The sequence below is a fragment of the Pholcus phalangioides genome, unplaced genomic scaffold, assembly GCF_987345545.1.
Source record: "Pholcus phalangioides strain wild (caught in Gottingen) unplaced genomic scaffold, Ppha-v1.0 ptg000009l_1, whole genome shotgun sequence".
Taxonomy (NCBI): domain Eukaryota; kingdom Metazoa; phylum Arthropoda; class Arachnida; order Araneae; family Pholcidae; genus Pholcus; species Pholcus phalangioides.
The window spans coordinates 36,412,077-36,419,781 of NW_028301602.1; the positions used below are offsets into that span (position 1 = coordinate 36,412,077).

General features: G+C 34.6%; 1 protein-coding gene across 1 annotated transcript in view; it reads right to left on the reverse strand.

The window, feature by feature from the left end:
* Positions 1–7,237, reverse strand: part of Lpin (phosphatidate phosphatase LPIN) — a 53,862-nt gene extending 46,625 nt beyond the window's left edge. The window contains exon 1 of the mRNA XM_089236038.1: positions 6,721–7,237. The gene's annotated coding sequence lies outside the window, so the exon portion shown is untranslated. The remainder of the gene's footprint in view (positions 1–6,720) is intronic.
* Between the last annotated feature and the right edge of the window lie 468 nt (positions 7,238–7,705).

Below are 7,705 nucleotides of genomic sequence, written 5' to 3' on the forward strand. Positions count from 1 at the left end.
AAATTCACTAAAAAACGGGTGGAAAAAGAGGCACATGAGAAATTCTCTTCTAGTGTCCCCTACCAAAGGTTTGGGGGGGGGGCAGAAGGAAGGAAGCAATGTGTGTTGTATGTACATGTATATAAACATAGATATACATTAGAAAAAGTAACATTGGGGTACGTGTAATGGCCAATGTCTGAAGTCTGATCACTCCATAAATTGCCCAGACGTCGAACTGGCCATAACATATGCATTATGTAAAGAAGAAATTGAAGCATATTCGTGATGGTCTAAATCTTCTGGCAACGCTCACGTGATTAGTGAGAAACAAAATAGCTTTGGTCGATATTTTCCAACCTTGAATCTAAAGATTTCGTGATCGGCTATTGTGGGAATAATCGATTCAATGCTCCTAATACATCTCTTAATCTTCAAATAATTCAACCCGCCGCAGGATACGTTGGAAAGATTCACGAAAAAATGACAATATACTTCAATATAACTATAATATTATGCCAATTCTGATCGTTGAATTAAAAAAAAATGATGTATATATGATGCGAACGCGCTCTAATCTACTTTCCTGTACACGCTGTAAAAGCGGAAAAAATCGATCGGTGCAGTTCCGCCGCGAATTTGTTTTGGGTTTCGCGAATGTGTTTGTGATTATACGTCCACAAGGGCAACCAACGGCAAACATCAATTCCACTGCATCCTACTTCTCGCGCTTGGTAGAGAAATAAAAGTAAATAAGGCCTCACGCGCGTAACGAAAGCAAAACGTTCATTTGCTACGGTGTCACTGAAAAGCAATTTCACTACGTCATACGTCGTTGGATCATACGAAAAGGTGGAGTGCTGCACTATTTTGGATTTGCGCCCCCATTGGCCCCTCACATCCTGGAGGCTACCAAGATTTTTCATGGCTCCTTTCTAGTGAATTTATAATGCATAAATGAGGAGCTTATATTCAAAGGAAAATATCTCCATATTTTTTTAGTAATTCATTTTTCAACTATTTCTGAATCTTTAGGATAAGCTCTATCGGATTATGCAGCATGTTTATTCCAATGGAAATATTTTTTGTAAAAATCACGATGTAAAGTTAGTCGCTTTTATCCACCTCGTTCCTTCCCTTTGGCACTTTTTTTGGTAGAACCTCTCGATAACGGTCACCCATGAGATCGAAATTTTTTTCCGCTAACGGGAAGTGACCATTAATGAGCTATTAGTTGATTGTTGACGCCGTCCATGTACGGTGCCTTTCAACATATATATACACTCCAAGGTTGAAATATTCTGTTTCCATAGCTTAGATGGTAGAGCACTCGTCCGGCAAGCGAGAGACCGGGGTTCGAGTCCCCGTGGGGGCAGTGATGAATTTTCTTCCTTGTAATCTTCATCTCCACAAATAACCAGTCTTTCGATGAATCTTGTATTGACAAGTGGAGAGGACGTTTCTATATGCAGGGTTTAAAATATTCACGTTTCTGGCAAAACTTAGACAGCAAAATAAGATATCCAACCAGCTGATATACCCAAAAAGGGAAAATTTGCACATTCATGTCTATGCCATAAATGGGGTGACATAAGTTTTTTCAGTGGTGATTGCAATTATCGGATGGAAAGAAGTCATCAACATCATAAGACGCACTTGGGCATCTTACAAAAGACTGAATCATCATCAACTGGGATATAACATGCCCTAAAAAAAGTGGTAAAAAAAAACAATCGCGTACAAACTACTTGTGTTTTTCCTTGTCTTTTTCTCAATCCTGCATCTCTAAAAATGAAAGCAGTCGGTAGGGGGATTGGAATGAATCCAAAATAACGTAAAGAACAAAAGACACGAATCGTTATAGCTCGAAAACAACACGTCCTTCAACTTGAGAAAAGTTAACAGCATCACCACCATAATCACCGAACGTCCGGTGTAAGCAATGACTTCCGAACGTCTTTCCTACTAAAAACATTATTTCTTTCTTTCAACCATCACTTTATGATACGCTCTTACGCAACTGAAGGTCGGCGAAGATCATGTGAAATATACACCGTATAATAAATGATTGAAAATTCACTGCTTTAAAAAAACACTGTTCCTTTTCTCAATTTCTCAAGTTGATTAACGAAACATGGAGAAACAAAACACGAAGGACGTCTTTTGTACGAAATAAAAGCTTTTGTTAGAAAGAAGAAAATTATTCTGGAAAAATTTCACGAAATAATATGACTAGGTGGTAATGGGTGGTATTGACTTTTGTTGTTTGTAAATGAGAAGGTTAACGATTTTGAGAGGAAAATTTATCTATTTCACACCTTTGCCTTTTTACAATATTCAATCAGGGTCGTCTTAGCACATATGCTCACGTGGGTACTGCTGGAAAGCCTCACGAGCATAGGAAACCTCATGATAATGATATCGGGTACCATAATTTCTCCGAGAGTATGTTGAATGGTGCTTCCAGCCAGGTAGTGGACCTTGAACGTCACTTTCCCAACGGAACCCTGGAGGCTGTTAAAACGGTCCTGTGGGTGCCCCTTAACAGGGCACCCACAGGACCCCCCTGAGTTCCTAGGCAAACAATTGCCTTCAAACTATACATACTTTCTTAGAGATTTTATTCAATCTCAATTATTTATTTATTTATTCTGATTCTTTTCACTCATTTTTCTATTCATTATGATTTTTTACAAATTCTTCTATTCATTCTGATTTTTTACAAATTCTTCTATTCATTCTGATTTTTTACAAATTCTTCTATTCATTCTATTTTTTAAATATTCTTTTATTCATTATGATTTTTTACAAATTCTTATATTCGTTTTTTTATTCATTATGATTTTTTACAAATTCTTATATTCGTTTTTTTATTCATTATGATTTTTTACAAATTCTTATATTCGTTTTTTTATTCATTATGATTTTTTACAAATTCTTATATTCGTTTTTTTATTCATTATGATTTTTTACAAATTCTTATATTCGTTTTTTTATTCATTATGATTTTTTACAAATTCTTATATTCGTTTTTTTATTCATTATGATTTTTTACAAATTCTTATATTCGTTTTTTTATTCATTATGATTTTTTACAAATTCTTATATTCGTTTTTTTATTCATTATGATTTTTTACAAATTCTTATATTCGTTTTTTTATTCATTATGATTTTTTACAAATTCTTATATTCGTTTTTTTATTCATTATGATTTTTTACAAATTCTTATATTCGTTTTTTTATTCATTATGATTTTTTACAAATTCTTATATTCGTTTTTTTATTCATTATGATTTTTTACAAATTCTTATATTCGTTTTTTTATTCATTATGATTTTTTACAAATTCTTATATTCGTTTTTTTGTTCATTCTGATTTTTTCACTAATTTTTTTGATCATTCTGATTCTTTTCACTGATTTTTTTTTGTTCATTTTCACTTTTTTCTAATGTTTTCTGCTCATTTGGATTTTTTTCTGTTCATTCTGATTTTTCTTCAGTAACTTTTTCTTCAACATGATTATTTCACTTTTTTTTCTTTATAAAAATCTTTATAAAATTTTTTACTAATTTCTTTGTTCTGATTTTTTGTATTTAGTTTTTGATTCGTTCCAATTTTTTTAACTAATTTCTTTATTCATTCTGATTTCTTTTGTGATTTTTTCCTTTCGTGATGACTTTTGATTCGACTTTTTTTTTCATTCTGATTTTTTCTCTAATTTTTCCATTTTGTTTTTTTACAAATTTTTCTGTTAATTCCAATATTTTTTTGCCTTTTCTGATTTTCTATTCATGCTGAAGTGGTTTATAAATTTTTCTGTCCATCTAATAAATTTATTATTGGTATTTTTTTATTTCTTTCTGCAATATTTCATTTTACTTCGTCGTTGCTAATTCTATTCACCGTTTCCCCAGACATTTTTCTTTTTAAAGTTGGAAGGGGCCCTCCCCCCCATAAATTTTCAATTTTTAGGCTATGAACTCGTTAAAAACAACCCTGCACTGTATTTTAATAAATATTTCTACCAAAAATTAAAGGTTATGTGGAGTTCGAGCTCATATCGAAGAAATTGATTTCTTTTGTGAGTGTCAACCCATATTCCTCTCTAAGGTGGTTTGATATCGTTCCCCCTCACGCCAGAAGCATGAATGTGAAAATTCTCTCTGGAGAAGAGAACGTAGGAAATGACGTTTGGATGTTTATTCTACTCATGTTTCTCTTCTGGAAGTTATTTTCCTAAAATATTTTGTAACATGTGTTTCAATGAGGATACACATTCGAGTTTCAGGCAAAATTTATTTATTTTCGTGGAATATCATAGAAAAACATTGCTATTCACCCACTTCCATTCGAAATAAGTATATTGGGTGATTTTCTTTAAAAATGTTATATTGCATCAGAAATAGAGCATGACAGAATCGAAACGATCACGATATTACGTCAGTGGTAGCATTTCCGTTTTGATCCGTTATAAGCGGATTAGAAGTTTATCCCAAGGGCAAAACAGATTCGATTTACTGAAGTGTTATTTTATGAGCCAGCCCAGATAAAGCGATTGATGTTACGGTTCAAGTTTTGTAGAATTTTTTCGTGAAATTAGTTTTTTTTTTTTTTTTTTTTACTATGAGAAAGTGATTAATGAAAATGGGTTTATGCATCGAGGCAAAAAATTACCTGACGTAAAAGAGGCTGTACACAGCCCTTCAATCTTCGCGGCAATTATTTCTGATGCAATTCAGATGACCCAACTCCTAGTAGAGCGCATATAGTCAACCTTGAGCTTTAATTGGATTTCCATCTAATTCATCATGAAGCACCCGTATCGCGTGATGATTTCGTTTTGTGTTGCTATCATCAACATTGAATGCATTACAATAAAATTGTTGTTGAGATCGGAATCAATGAGCGCTGTCTCTTTTAAATGCTGCCTTCAAGGAGCAAACAACATTTCTACCCGATTTCCAACCTATTGTATTGACCATGAAAAATTGACCATCACTAACTCAGTTCCATGGCCGTTGTCATTTCATGAAGTTGTGGTAAGGAACCAAAAGTGAAGCCCCAAACAATGAACATATTTACTGGTTACATTTTAATCGTTTTTGAGTGAACTTCTCTGGCCCAGTCTTGCAGCCACTGAAAACCTTATAGCACACCGCAAAACTTTTATCAACAACAATTCAGGCCATTAAGCTTAGAAGTAAACAAGGCCATATCAACATTCGGCAATATCGGCTCGTTGTAGTTACGCGGATAGAGACTTCTCGAAGACACAAACAGACAAACAGGTCAAACAGAATTCAACCTAAAGTCAACTCTGAGCAGAGGGTAGTTTACGTGTACCTATCTATGTATATACGTACCCACTGGTGGCTCGAGACAAAATTCCAAAGCTGTAACTAAAATCATTCATTCTGTGGATTTCAAAATTTACCGGTACTGTATCAGTAAGAAAGGAAACCCTCTAACTCTTTATCAGATCATCAGTGAAGTGAAAGTCACGACATTTAAATAACATTAAATCTGATCACCCACACAAACTCTTAAGCCCTTCGTGTACAGTCTCTTTTGACAACAAATTTGGATGATCTTTATTTGAAGTATCGGAGATTAATTATCAAAAACTTGTTTTCTTATTCGCATGTTGGAAATAGAAGGGTAAAAAAAAGATGATTGCAAGTACATTTCTCTTTTGTGCTCAACAACATCCTTCACCCTCCCCTGATGAGTTATTTTTTTCTCTCATATTTAAATATATATATATTGCAGTAAGATGTGTTATGTGGGGGATCACTAAACAGGAATATCGAAAGATAGAAAAAAAACTTCCGTTCATAGGGTTACAATGAAGCTTCGCGATGGTGAGGAAAGAGGTAAAGAAAAAAACAAGGAGAGCACTGGAATGTATTTTTTGCATTTGCATTGGGACAAGATATTTCGTCCTTCACCTTTAAGGGGTTAAATTGTGGACTTCCGTCTCCTAAACGTGTGTTTCGATCGGCTCATTGAAGCCTCAGTCTCTTATAACTTAGTTCAGTTTGTTTGTAATAGCTCGGATTTCCAAACAGTGTGCCTTGAAATCGGTCACGAGTGTCGCGAGATATTTCGGGCTTGAAATTAGATTGAATATAGTAATTGAGATAGTGATTTCTAAGTGGTTCACCACGGAGAAAAAATGTATCAAGATCAGGATGGGATGCCGCAAACGTAGAAAGTGTAAGATCCCCATCTACACTTTCTATCTCTAAATGAGACCCTACTCATTTATAGTCACGTTATTTGAAATGTCCCACACACACAAATCATGTTTACGAGTTAAAAAATTCAATTTTCGGCGTCCTGCGCTACTGACGATGCGGCATATACGAATTTTTCTTTTCCAAAATTTCTTTTTTAGATCAGAAATGAAGATCAACAAAGGTGAGGGGCGTGATGGCACAACATGGAGTCAAAAAGTTTTCACAAGAACAGAACAACCATGCAGTGTTTCTACCAGAAATTAGGATACATAGTTTTACATAAATTTTCTTTCTCAATTATTTTTCTCCTATAATTCAAGTCAGATATTAATGGCATACTCCTTGTAAATATCATTTTCAATAACTGAACCTTCAAAGTGTTGAAATAATGAAAGTGAATACATAAAATGTCTTGAATTAATATTAAACTTTTCATTTCAAACTCACAAATTTTAAGTTATGAAATAGAAATTAAAATCGAAAAAAGAACGAATTGACTCACTTTTCATCCATAAAAAGCTAGTCCTTCTAATTCTAGAACGATCTTAAGAAATCGAACCAACAACCCACGCTTCTTTTTCCTACACACACACACACAAAGACAAAAAAGCAGCGAACGACTGCTTTCAGTGACCGCCAATTGTTCTTTTGCTCGATACCTACACTGAAGTTTTCTATGAAACACCATAGAAATAAAACATAAAAAACCCTTCTGTACTCCTGACTGGCAACGTAAACAGTTCCAGACTTTCTAGGTCAGCTGCTCACACCCGCGATGACGATCCAATCGTATTGCGCGAACAGTCTTACGACGTCGATGACGTTTCCAGAATCGTACGATGGCGTGAGTGAAGGTCCCACACCGTTCATAACAGCACACACAAAAGACTGGTTGGTCTCAGATAGAATGAAAGACAGAATAGAATTCACATACATGGTCATACATGCCGGGAAAAAACAAATCAGAGAATAATAACCCGAAAAACCTGACTGTGGCGCGATCGAATTATTCCGCCGGTGTTTTCTCTCTCTAGAGAAACGTCGCACATGGATAAATGGCGTCAACATTTCCTCAGGAAGTAACGAATCGATCACTTAATTAAGAACTTCCTGCACTATTACTCACACATGTTTATGTAACTTTCAACAAATATTGCAAGGGTTTAAAAAGAAAAATTGTCCTTTGTTAAACTTTGTCAGAGAAATCGTATTTCTCTCTCTCTCTCGGAACAAGCGCCGCTCTTAAAAAGTTTTCGGAAACAATTTTAGATACTTGGAGCACATAAAAGTTTAAAAAGCCAATTTTTTAGAGACGTGATATCCCCACCGATGTGACAAACGGTTCGTTTTTAATTTCTACGAAAAGAAATCGACAAAAGAATAAGAAGGAAAATGAACATTATTTAAAATTTAAGCTGTTTGAATCTCTCCTTAACCCTCTATGGAAGGGGTCTTCAACGAATGACCGGCGGGCCACATGCAGCACT